Here is an 11,645-nt window from a genome sequence, read left to right as displayed (position 1 = left end):
TCTAGTGATTTGCATTTTAGAAAAGGAGATTATGGAGGTGGGAAGAGAAAGTAAGTGTCAGCAGGGAGAACATTCGAGAAGCAATTGTAGTCATTCATGGTGAATGGTAAGGGCCTGAGAAGTTATTTGTGACCTTTAACTGAACAATTTCAGTGGAGTGGGAGGAACAAGGTTGTAGAGGTTCAAGGGAGGAGTGGCTGAAGTTAATTTATGAATAATGACCTCTCTTCACAACTACTGAACTGGGCCTAACCTTGTTTACACCATGAAGCAGGTCCTCAATTTTTATTGTTAAAATTACGTGCTCTGGGGCTGGGGATATAGCTCAGTTGGTAGAGTGCTTGCCTTGCAAGCACAGGGTCCTGGGTTCAATCCCCAGCACTGGAAAAAAACAAAAACAAAAAAAACCCAACTCTGTGCTCTGGTAATGAGTGTATTGAAATTTAAAGAATGACACTAGCTTTTAATGAACACAACAGAACCTTGAAAGCTGTGCTACATCCAAGTAGACAGAATGATAGGTTCCTAATGAGAACAGCATATTTAACTATGTTTGGGGCTTGGGGTTTTGGTCATTTTGCCCAATCAGGTTCCTCACACAGAAATACACAGGTAGTGCCAGCAAAAATATTATCATTAAATAATCCTAAGGTCCAGGATAGAATAACGTTCACACTTAGATCACCCTTGTCCATTGATTCAAATCTGTTGGCAGGTTCAATTATTGATAGAGGCAAGTCACTGAAAATAATAACTTATGAAAGAAATATCATGTAGTCACATATGTGAATGTGACAAATGATGAGTAATGAAATCACAGTTTAAATGAATGCTGTGGTTTGGATGTATTCCCTGAAAAGCATGTGTTGGAAACTTAATGCCCAGTGTAAGGGTGTTAGGAGGTGGGGCCCAAGGAGGTGATTAGGTGAGAGAGGGGAGTGAAGGGACCAATGCCATGACCAGTGGGAGTGCGCTCAGTGCCCTTCCCTGTCTCTCTCCCTCCTGTCCTTTCTTTCTCACCTGTGCTTTGCCCTTCCACCATGGGATAACACAGCAAGAATGTCCTCACCAGTCTTGGACTTTCCGGACTCCAGAACAGCCAATAAGTTCCTGTTTGTTATGAATTTTCCAGTCTGTTATAGTAACACAAAATGGACTCAGACAATGGAAATCTTTAAAGAGAACTTAATTTAAAAAAAAAAAAAAAAGTTTTTTGGGTAAGGTAAATTCCTAGAGTATTTCTTATTATGTAGAAATCCAAAATATATAGGTTTATAGTAGTTAAAGTATTCACACTTAAAACATGAGGGCTGGGAATGTAGCCCAGTGACAGAGCACTTAACCTATGTAAGCTCCTGCATTTGATCCCCAGCTCTGATAAACTAATTACAATATTTCAGATCCCTACCACATCTTTTTGTGCACCGATAGCCTCTCTAAAAAGCTGACTCACTTATCAAGAATCTGATGATATGGTACTTATGGCCTAATAAAAGTGGGGAATATGTTTCCAAATTATTTTGCAAAATGCAACATTCAGATTATGTACTACTATTCTCTCTGAAATAACTATAAGAAGTATAACAGATACTCCTTTATTTGCTGAGTATCTGTTGTTAAAAAAAAAAAAAAACTCCTTTAGAGTCTTAATTTCTTTATTGGAATTGCTTGGTTTTCACTTCAGGTAAGAAATCATCTAATTTAATTTTATTGTGTAATTTTTTTCCCACAAAATGTAGGACCAGTTCAATAGAATAATATGGCATTCCAGTTTAGAAGTGCCCTTCATCCTAGCACTGGCCTGTATCCTCGTCCATATTTTTGTTTATAGAATAATTTAGCCTATAGAATGGTATGCATGGCAAGCAAAGGGAGATAGAGACCAGATTCAAATCCAAGTATAAAGGGGGAAAACTGTTCTATTTTCATTTCAGTGACTGTGTATGTCATTAAATGTGGGTCAGCTTTTTAACTTTACTGAGTACTTAAACAATTTCTATGATAATCAAGTTATAAGCAATACACTGACGTCTTTCATTACTTTGAGAAACAACAAATTACTCATTGTTAATGTAAGAAGACTGATTTAGAAACCTACGTAAGAGGCCAAAGCAATCCTGTATTTCAAATTAAATGTAATTCACATGACTAGAATCAGTGAATGACCCGTAAGTTTTTTCTCTTATCTTCCTATATTCCTTGGAAGTTGGGGAAATCCTTGGGAAATTGATTTGTACTGTACTTCCAAACATTATCTGATAACACAAGTATATAGTTTATTTAGGAGAACATGATGAGTTTGTATCTCACTATCTCAAACAGCAACCTGTCAGATAACCTAAAAGTTGGGGGTGAAGCCTTACAAAATAGAAGCTCTGAAATCTAATCTTGTCTGGTTTGTAGTGTGGTTTGTTCTGTATTCTTTAATAAATAACCTAGGGGGCAAGAATGGAGGAAGGAAGGACTGTATAGAGGGAAAAGAGGGGTGGGAGGGGTGGGGGGAAAGGGAAAAATAACAGAATGAGTCAAACAACATTACCCTATGTAAATTTATGATTACACAAATGGTATGCCTTTACTCCATATAGAGAAGCAACATGTATCCCATTTGTTTACAGTAAAAAATAAATAAATAACCTAACTTGAATGCTGTCACATGAGCTAATTCTACTTCCTAAATGATTATTAATGGTAACTGCAGACTACATTTTACTTAATGAAAGTTTTTTTTTTTGCGGTACTGGGGATCAAACTCAGGGCCTTGCGCTTGTGAGGCAAGCACTCTACCAGCTGAGCTATATCCCCAGCCCACTTAATGAAACTTTTTAAGTGACATTTAATTTGAAGTTTTGCAACATTTAGATAAACATTTCTATCAATCTAAATTTGCTTTATGTTATTTTAACTGGAAAGAGAAAAGCTTATGGAATAAGTACTATAAAATGTTAGTTCTTTATCAAAATAGGGAGGTGAAACATAAATTACTTGTTTTTACAAGAATAATCTTTTTTATGTCTTGAGTTAAAAAGATCATTCAACCACCTACAATATAATAGCAATTGAAAGATGTTCAATCAGGGCTCAGTAGATAACTCACTGGTAAAGCTTTAGCCAATCCCCAGTACAGACAAAAAAAATTCTTAGCTCTACTTATCTAAGTGACTTGCCTCCTTTTATTCTAGTCCCTTTTTTTTAATGTATTCCCTTATTCTTTGGAGAAATTCTTCCCCAGTCATATCCTATGTTCTGTTGAGAGCTACCATCTTCTTAATCCCAGCTTCCCCAATCGCAGGAATTGGCATGAACTGGCACTTGGGTTGACAGTTTCTCATCCAGCCTTGGGGGTCAACAATGATGAACACATGCTTGATTCAGACCATTCTTTGCCCTAGGATTTCCCTACAGGTTGTTGTAGGAGTGGGGCATAGTGGTACATACCTGTAATCCCAGCTACTGGGGAGGCTGAAGCAGGAGGATTGCAAGTTTGAGGCCAGCCTAGACAATTTAGTGAGATCCTCTCTCAAAAGGACTGAGCATGTAGCTCAGTGATCGAGTGCTTGCCTCACATGTGTGAGGCTCTGAGTTCTGTCCCCAAAGCCACCAAAAAAAAAAAAAAGGTTCAGGAAAGAAGTCTTAGGGAATCATTTCTTCTGTGACTGAAGTAATAACAGTGTGAGCCAGAGCTTCCAGCAACCAGGGTCCTAAAAGAAACCTATGTGAGACAATAAAGCTAACAGTTATGATGATTCCAGTTGAAAGATTCGTCTCGTTCTTCAGGTATACCAACATAGGAATTCCTCCTTCTGATCAAAGGTAGTTTCAGCTAGCTTTCTGTCACTTACAACCAAGAATTCAGCCCTACAGAAGGAAAAACAAAAAGATCTTCATTTAGGCTCAGAAAATCAGTTGCACAAGTACATGAGAGGCCCAATTGTTTACTATTTAAATAGTGCCTAGAGATGTTTACCACAAGCTTGCCATGAACTAACAAAGGCAAGACTGAGAGGGAGAGAGAAAACTTGAATACAATTTTGATTGCAGTAGTAAAAGTATAGATTGGAAGTGTAGATTGGTTTGCCATGTTGGATCAGATCCCAATTGTAGCTTCTGTTTTGGGTGAAAAGTTTTGTTGTAAAGTTCTAAATAGCACATGGTACAGGAGAATAAAAAGTATAGTTTGGAGGACACTGAGAAAGATGAGGAGGTCTAGAAAACAATGTATTATTAAGAATAATAAAAAAATAGCTGAGCACAGTGGTGCACACCTGTGATCCCAGTGGCTCAGGAGGCTGAGGCAGGAGGATCACAAGTTCAAAGACAGCCTCAGCAGCAAGGCCCTAAGAAACTTAGTGAGACACTGTCTCTAAAAATAATGTTAAAAAGGTCTGGGGATATGGCTTAGTAGTTTATACCCCTGGGTTCAATCCCTGGTACCAAAAAAAAAAAAAGAATAAAAGTATGATAAAAATAATAGAAATTGTAGGAAAGACACAGAAGGAAAATGGAAAAATGTAAATAAGAAAGCTGCCATCTTTAAACAAAAAAAAGGAACAGGTACTATGCTAAATTGCCTTTATGTTACTTAATCCATAAATAAGCTTGTCAGGTAGGTCTTATGCCCATTTCACAAATGAGAAAACAGAAGTTATATAACTGACTCAAGATCACTTGATTAAATTTAGAAGGTCTGAATTCATATCCAAGTTGTCTAATGTGCAGGGCCAAGCTTTAAGACCCTTCACTTTACTACCTCTTTGGATAACTTTTATCTGCAGAATATGCCAAGCTCTGGCAGGTAAATGTGAGAAATTACAGGATCAGTCAGACAGAGGTAAGACCCAGGGGGTTTCCTTGTTCAGACAGGAGATCTCTCTCTCCCTCTTGAGTTTCCACCAGGCTTGGTTTGTGTCTTTCAATGACCCCTTTAATGTCTTGTCTGATGTAATAATTATTGTCTGAACTTTGCGAACAGTTTATTAAAATTTTTAAGGGAAAGTCTATTTGGGGTTTTTTTTAATCTCACAGAATATCCACTCAATACAGTGCCTTGCACCTAACCCTGACAACTTTGTAACAGTGACGTGACTGGCAATGCATGGCACGTCTCATGCAGCAAAAAGCTGTCTTGTCAGTGGACTTGTTCAGAGATACAGAGGGAAAATTTGCATTGGGAGCACGTTGGACCAGAGGGACTGCTTAGATAACTTTCCTTAACCAAGATGTAGAGGCAAACATACTCATTGCTATTCATTATATATTTTTTAAAAAGAATTTAACATTATTTTAACTTTAAATATGATGATTGCACATTAAAATATAAAGAAGTTGTGTATCTTTATAATTCTTTGCTTATCCATACTAAAATTAGGACGCTTTTAATCGGTGATTGGCCATTTTATTGATTCCTCTTCTGGGGAAATCAATAGCTTACTTTAGAAAAAAAGTATGCCTGCATCTAATTTGAGAGGAATAAATTGTTTTTTTTTTTTTGTTTTTTTGTTTTTTTATAAGTTTTAAACTTTAGTCATGAAAATGGGACTGAACTGTCAAGCAAAAACTGGGCTGTGTCCTGGCTGGAAGTGTTGCTCAGTGGTAGAGCTCTTGCTCAGCTTGCACACGTCCTGAGTTAGTTCCCACACCCTGACTCCAAAGAAACTCAGGTGTTTCATGTTTATTTTTGTTCCTAATTACTAAGAATTTTCTTTGCTATTCAAAGAAAGTGAATGAATAGAAAATGAGGGACACTGTAATAGTATAACATCAAGAATGCTTAAGAAAAAAAGCAACAGTCTCAGTCATTGTTCTTTGTACCTAAAAACAATGGGGCTTAACAGTATATTGGTTCCTAAATCAAATTTCCAGCTGCCAGCAACCGCCCTTGAGTGGGAGATGATTTAATGCAGGAGGGTCTGTGTGGCAGCATGCCTCCTACTTCCCTGGGCACTGCAACCCATGGGTGACAGGTTATAGGACTGTTGAGTGCTAGGGCCCCAAATCTGGTTGCTAACAACACAGTAAAATAATGAACTAAATCTTTTAATTGTTAAGGAACAATAGTTAGAAGAGCAACATTGATATTCTTCCAAATACTGTGAGCAGGCATTACTTTAAGTCTCCCCCTTGTTACTGGGTCCTCCACTCTGGTTGCATAGACCCTGGGGAGCCTGGTTATGTTGGGGCAAAACCCTGGTGATCAGAAAGCCTGAGAGCAAACCAGATGTACAGGGGAGATTGTGGCACAACATATTCTACAGACAAGTCCTTTTCATAGGGAGAGAAGCTCTTGGGAAACCTCCGTAGTGTTCTGTCACTGTTGCTACTTTAGGAAACTGCCAGACCTATTTATTTGAAGTTCATCCAGTCTTAACTCTAAACTTCCAGAATACCAAATGTATAGATGAAGAAAGCAGGAAGGTACTAGAATAAGTGGTGAAGCTCCCAGAATTAGTAAAATCAACAATTAAAAATAAAACCAGAATTTCCACTTTATCATGGTAGCCTGGAACATGGGAGAATGTTTGTTTTCCTAGGTGCATTCTAAATTATACCCTTAAAGAATTTTCTGAACTATTTCATAAGAGTTTTTAGTTGATTGATGTACTCAAAAATATTTTTTAGAAAACATGAAATTTAGGAATGCTTGTTTAGCAAAATGGCTATCAGGACCTGGTATATTGAGTAAAAGATATATTTGAAGTCATATGACAAAAGCCTATGATTTCCTCACAATTTCACATTTTAATTGGAGATTTTTCAAATTGTGAATTTCTTTTGCCTGCCATACTGCCACTCAACCTTAACATCAGTATGAAAGTATTCCACTGTCAAAATTATAATCATTGGATAAACCTTTTAAACTACCCCATCTTGTCTTCTGGCACGCTTCTGTTTGTTTATTAAGAATCAGTTCAAACACTTATAATCCCAGTGGCTCAGGAGGCAGAGACAGGAGGATTGAAAGTTCAAGGCCAACCTCAGCCACTTAGGGAGGCCCTAAACAACTTAATGAGATCCTGTCTCAATATAAAAAATAAAGATGACTGGTTTGTAGCTTAGTGGTAAGTCCCCAGTTCAAAAAACAAGAAGAAGAAAAGAAAGAAAGAAAGAATCAACACAAGCATAAATCTCTGAAAATTTCATTTATTTTCCCTCTAGGCAAAATTGCTTTTTGCCCTCCTTTGTGCTTCAACTGTGTCTGTGTCTAGCTTAATGGATTCAATATTTCTTTTAAAAATTTTGGTACTAGGGTTTGAAGCCAGGGGTTCTTTACCACTGGTCCACATCCCTGGTTTCCAAGGCTGTCCTTGAACTTGGAATCCTCCTGCCTCAGCCTTCTAAGTTGCTAGGATTGCAAGCATGTGCCATGCCCAACCTGGAATCAATATTTATTGAATTAACCAATAACTATGTAACTAGGTGAACTAGTTACAAAAATAAACAGGCTAGGCACAGTGGTGCCTGTCTATAATCTCAGCTACTCAGGAGATTGAGGCAGGAGAATCCCAAATTCAGGGCCAGGCTGTGCCTCAAAAGAAAAAGTAAAAAGGGCTGGGGATGTAACTCAGTGGAAGAACGCCCTACATTGTTAAAAAATAAAATAAAATAAAATAAAAAATAAAATAAAATAAAAGAAGAAATGGGCAACTAAGAATCTGTTAGATACTGCAGCAGCTTTTTAAATGGCCCCCATTGATCCTGTCTTTTGGTATTCACAACCTTGTGTAATCCCTTTTCCTTAAATGCAGACTGGACTCATTGATTTCTAATGAATAGCATTTAGATAAGGTGATAGGATGTCACCTTCTGAGGTTAAGTTATGAATAGGCTACAGCTTTGTTATGAGTACCTTCTTTTCCTCCCTTTCTCTCTCTTTAAGGAAAGTCGGATACCATGTTGTGAGTACCTTCTGGAGTGGCCTACATGGCAAGGAAGTGGTGTCTCCAGCCAATAGCCAACAAGGAGGATCTGCTTCCAAGTTCATTCACATGGCCTCTGTAAAATATAATTGTTATTCCACATGGCCAGATGCAAAGCCTTGTTAGCTCTAAGAGTTTAATGAATCTGAGTTCCACACTATACTCTTAACTATCCACTCTTTTCAGCTAAATGAACCCTCTTCTTTCAGCTTTTCTGCCCATATTCTTGATATAGCTCACTAATCAATCAGGACCAACATTTTGAAAATTTTGCTGGCTTTTTTCTTCCTACCTCCATATGAAAAGTAAGTTCTGTTTACTTTTATTTTGAAATTATCTTTTTTCTTCTCCCTCATCCAAGCCTGTACCATATCATGTCTGGATAGTTGCAAATGTGAAGAGAGTCCAATTTTTCCTGCCCTAATCCATTTTGCATAGATATTTCTCAAGCTAATCTTCTTTAAATGCTATTTTCATCTGTCCCTCCACTGGTTAGAAACCATAATGATCCCCTGTTTCTTACAAATCATGTCTTGACTCCTCTGCTGGCTCAGAAGTCTCTCCAAAGCCCAGCTCCACCCTTGGGAGCCAGTGTTCTAATCCCTAATACAAACCTTTTGTCTGTCTGGTTTGCTCATGGGCACTTGAGTTATTCATGCTAGTGTCTGCCTCTGGGACTCTGTATTGTTTTATTTTCAACCTAAATTCTATCATCCAATTATCCCAACTCAAATCCAACATCTTATATAAATGCCAGGAGACTTGCTTGTCTGTTGCTCAACTGAACATCATAGGTCATTCTGGACCTGTAAGGACCACTATTCCCTATTAAACTCCCCCATTCCCATTCTATGGAAACACCTCCATTCATCCAGCTTATCCTGTACACTGGTCCGAGACCTCTCTTTGTCTGCCAACACTCATTCCTCCCCGCTGCTTCTTTCCTTCTTACACCTGCCTTGCCCTTAGGAACCCCCATTTCATGCAGAGAGAACCATCATCCAACATCCCCAACCCACCTCCCATTCCTTGCCATAACTGAAACTTGGCTGTCTTACAAGAACATAGCTTCCCCTGCCACTGCCTTGAGTCAAGGGTGTTTGCTTTATCACTTCTCCTATTTGCAGGGTTGGCCTTGTCTCAGCTCCACAGTGCTACTGCCAGACCACTGCTCTGAAAAAAATAAGAGATTAAGCCAGCTGGTGGGTATCCTACACCCTCCATCCGTCTGTGCCTGTATCATCTGACACCTTCCGGTCTCTCCCATGAGGATTACCCCACAAAAAAGGCACCTGATTATAATCTTCCTCTCCCAAATTAAAGTCCCTCAATTACAACTTTAAAACAATAACTCTTATTATCTTTTCTCCTTAAAAAGGTGCTATAAAACAATGCTCTGTGGCACACCCAAGTAATCCCAGGCTTAGGAGGCTGAGGCAGAAGGATTGCAAATTCAAGGCCAGCTTCAGAAACTTAGTGGGGCCCTAAGCAATTTAGCAAGACCTTGTCTCAAAATAAAATAAAAAGGACTCAGGATGTAGCTCAGTGGTAAAGTGCCCCGGGTTAAATCCCCAATACTGCAAACAAAAGTACTATGATAAAATTCTTCTATATTCCTGTCTATATCCCTGCCCCATTTCCAGTAATGACAACCATTCAGAGCTTGGTACATATTCTTCCTAAACTGCAGTCTTGAATCTTCCTCTGAAATCAGTTGTCTTTGTAGGCTACCTTTGGAGTACCTTACCTTCCTAGAGGTCTAAGCCCCAACATTCCTCCCTTTGACTACAACCTTCCTACAGCAAACCCTGTGAAAATTCCAGTGGTGCTACTTTGCAGAAATAGAAAAACCCATGCCCAAATTCATAGGAAATCTCAAAAGACTCTGGGTAGCCAAAACAACCTTGAATAAGCACAAAGTTGGAGAACTTACACTACCTGATTTTTAATCACAAATCTATAGCAGTCAAAACAGAATGGTACCAGTGTAAGGACATACAGACCAATGGAATAGAATAAAGAGTCCAGAAATAAACCCTTACATGTATGGTCAATTGATTTTTCACCCAGTGGGGAAAGGACAGTCTTTTTAATAAATAATACTGGGGAAGCTAGATATCCACATGCAAAAAAAAAAAAAAAATGACCTTGGACCCTCATCTTTCACTATATATAAAAATAAACTACAAATGAATCAAAAACTTAAATACAAACCTGAAACTATAAAAACTCTTAGAAGAAAACACAAGAAAATCTTTATGACATTGGAGTTGGCAACAATTTCTTACACATGACATCAAAAGCACAGGCAGCAAAAGAAAAAAAAATGGACAAATTGGACTTAATAAAATTAAAAATTTTTGAACCAAAAGACACTATCAGACCAGGCATGGTGGTACATGCTTATAATCCCAGTGACTCAGGAGGATGAGACAGGAGGATAGCAAGTTTGAGGCCAGCCTGGTAAATTTAGCAAGACCCTGTCTCAAAATAAAATTACGAGCTTGATCCAGGTGTGGTGGTGCATGCCTGTAATCCCACTAATTTGGGAGGCTGAAGCAGGAGGATCACAAGCTCAAGACCAGCGTCAACAACTTAGCAAGGTCCTAAGCAACTTAAGTGAGATCCTGTCTCAATAAAAGGGACTGGAATGTAGCTTAGTGGCAAAGCACTTCTGGGTTTAATCCCCAGTATAGTAATAATAATAATAATAATAGTAATAATAATAATAGTAATAACATTTAAAAATAAAAATAAAAAGGACTTGGGGTGTAATTCAGCAGAACACTTACCTAACATGGGCTAGACCCTGGGTTCAGTCCCCAGTACCACCGAAAAACAATAACAACAACAAAACTATCAAGAACCCAGAGATTGGGAGAGAATGTATGCAAACCATATGTCTTATATCCAGAATATATAAATTTTATTTTACAACAAAAATTTCATCATGATATTTTTGTGAGCTAAAAGATAATTAAAATATCATTAGAAGTATACTCCGTATATGTATTTGTATGCATGTTTATGTTTGTATATTACAAAATATATGTGTTGAAAAAGGCATGTGTAAGATGTGTTATATGTATTATAACCTTCATGAGGTTAGGGGCCATGTCTGGCATGTGTGACATTCTTTACCCACTTTATTCATATACTTACATGATCTCCGGTGCCATCAGACAGCAGGTGGGCCTTCCCTCCATCTCTCTCTGCAGCTCTCTTCATCCCTATCGTGGCTCAATGGAGGGAATGCTTTCAGCCTTTCTGTACCTTGGTTAATTAGGGACAACAGATGCAATCAAATTGGACTGCATGAAAGGTCTCTATAATCCTGTGTATGACCTGCCACTCCAGTGATGATTCACTGTTTGATGTGTATTCTTCATAAACTACAGTCATGAATCTCCCTGTGAAATCAGGGTAAAAAAGGACTGGGGATGTGGTTCCCTTAGGATACTAAATCAATTTTTATGTTTCCATGTAATTTTATGAGAGTTTCTAAGAAATGTTCAGAGATGACCCTATAATATAATTATCAATGGGCAAATCTTATGGACGTATGTTTCTATCTTCAGAGCCCAATCCAATATTTATTATATTGAATTGATTTGGGGGAGAGAGGGCTGTACTAGGAACTGAACTCAGGGCCTCCCACATGCTAGGCAAGTGCTCTGCCACTGAGCTACAGCCCCAGCCCTGAACTTTTTTTGATCTGGAAAGTTGGGG

At 38.2% G+C, this 11,645-nt stretch overlaps 1 long non-coding RNA gene across 1 annotated transcript; it reads right to left on the bottom strand.

Annotated features, from left to right (window-relative positions):
• Positions 1-3,651: 3,651 nt before the first annotated feature.
• Positions 3,652-11,190, bottom strand: LOC124977361 (uncharacterized). The gene is made up of 3 exons (XR_007107161.1): positions 11,079-11,190; positions 7,904-7,992; positions 3,652-3,858 (listed from the first exon to the last, which is right to left on the bottom strand). It is a non-coding gene; the product is annotated as an uncharacterized LOC124977361 (long non-coding RNA).
• Between the last annotated feature and the right edge of the window lie 455 nt (positions 11,191-11,645).

Source organism: Sciurus carolinensis, chromosome 1 (genome assembly GCF_902686445.1).
Source record: "Sciurus carolinensis chromosome 1, mSciCar1.2, whole genome shotgun sequence".
NCBI classification, from domain to species: Eukaryota; Metazoa; Chordata; class Mammalia; order Rodentia; family Sciuridae; genus Sciurus; species Sciurus carolinensis.
Note: the sequence above shows the minus strand (reverse complement) of the source record. Positions and strands in the feature narration are given on the sequence as shown.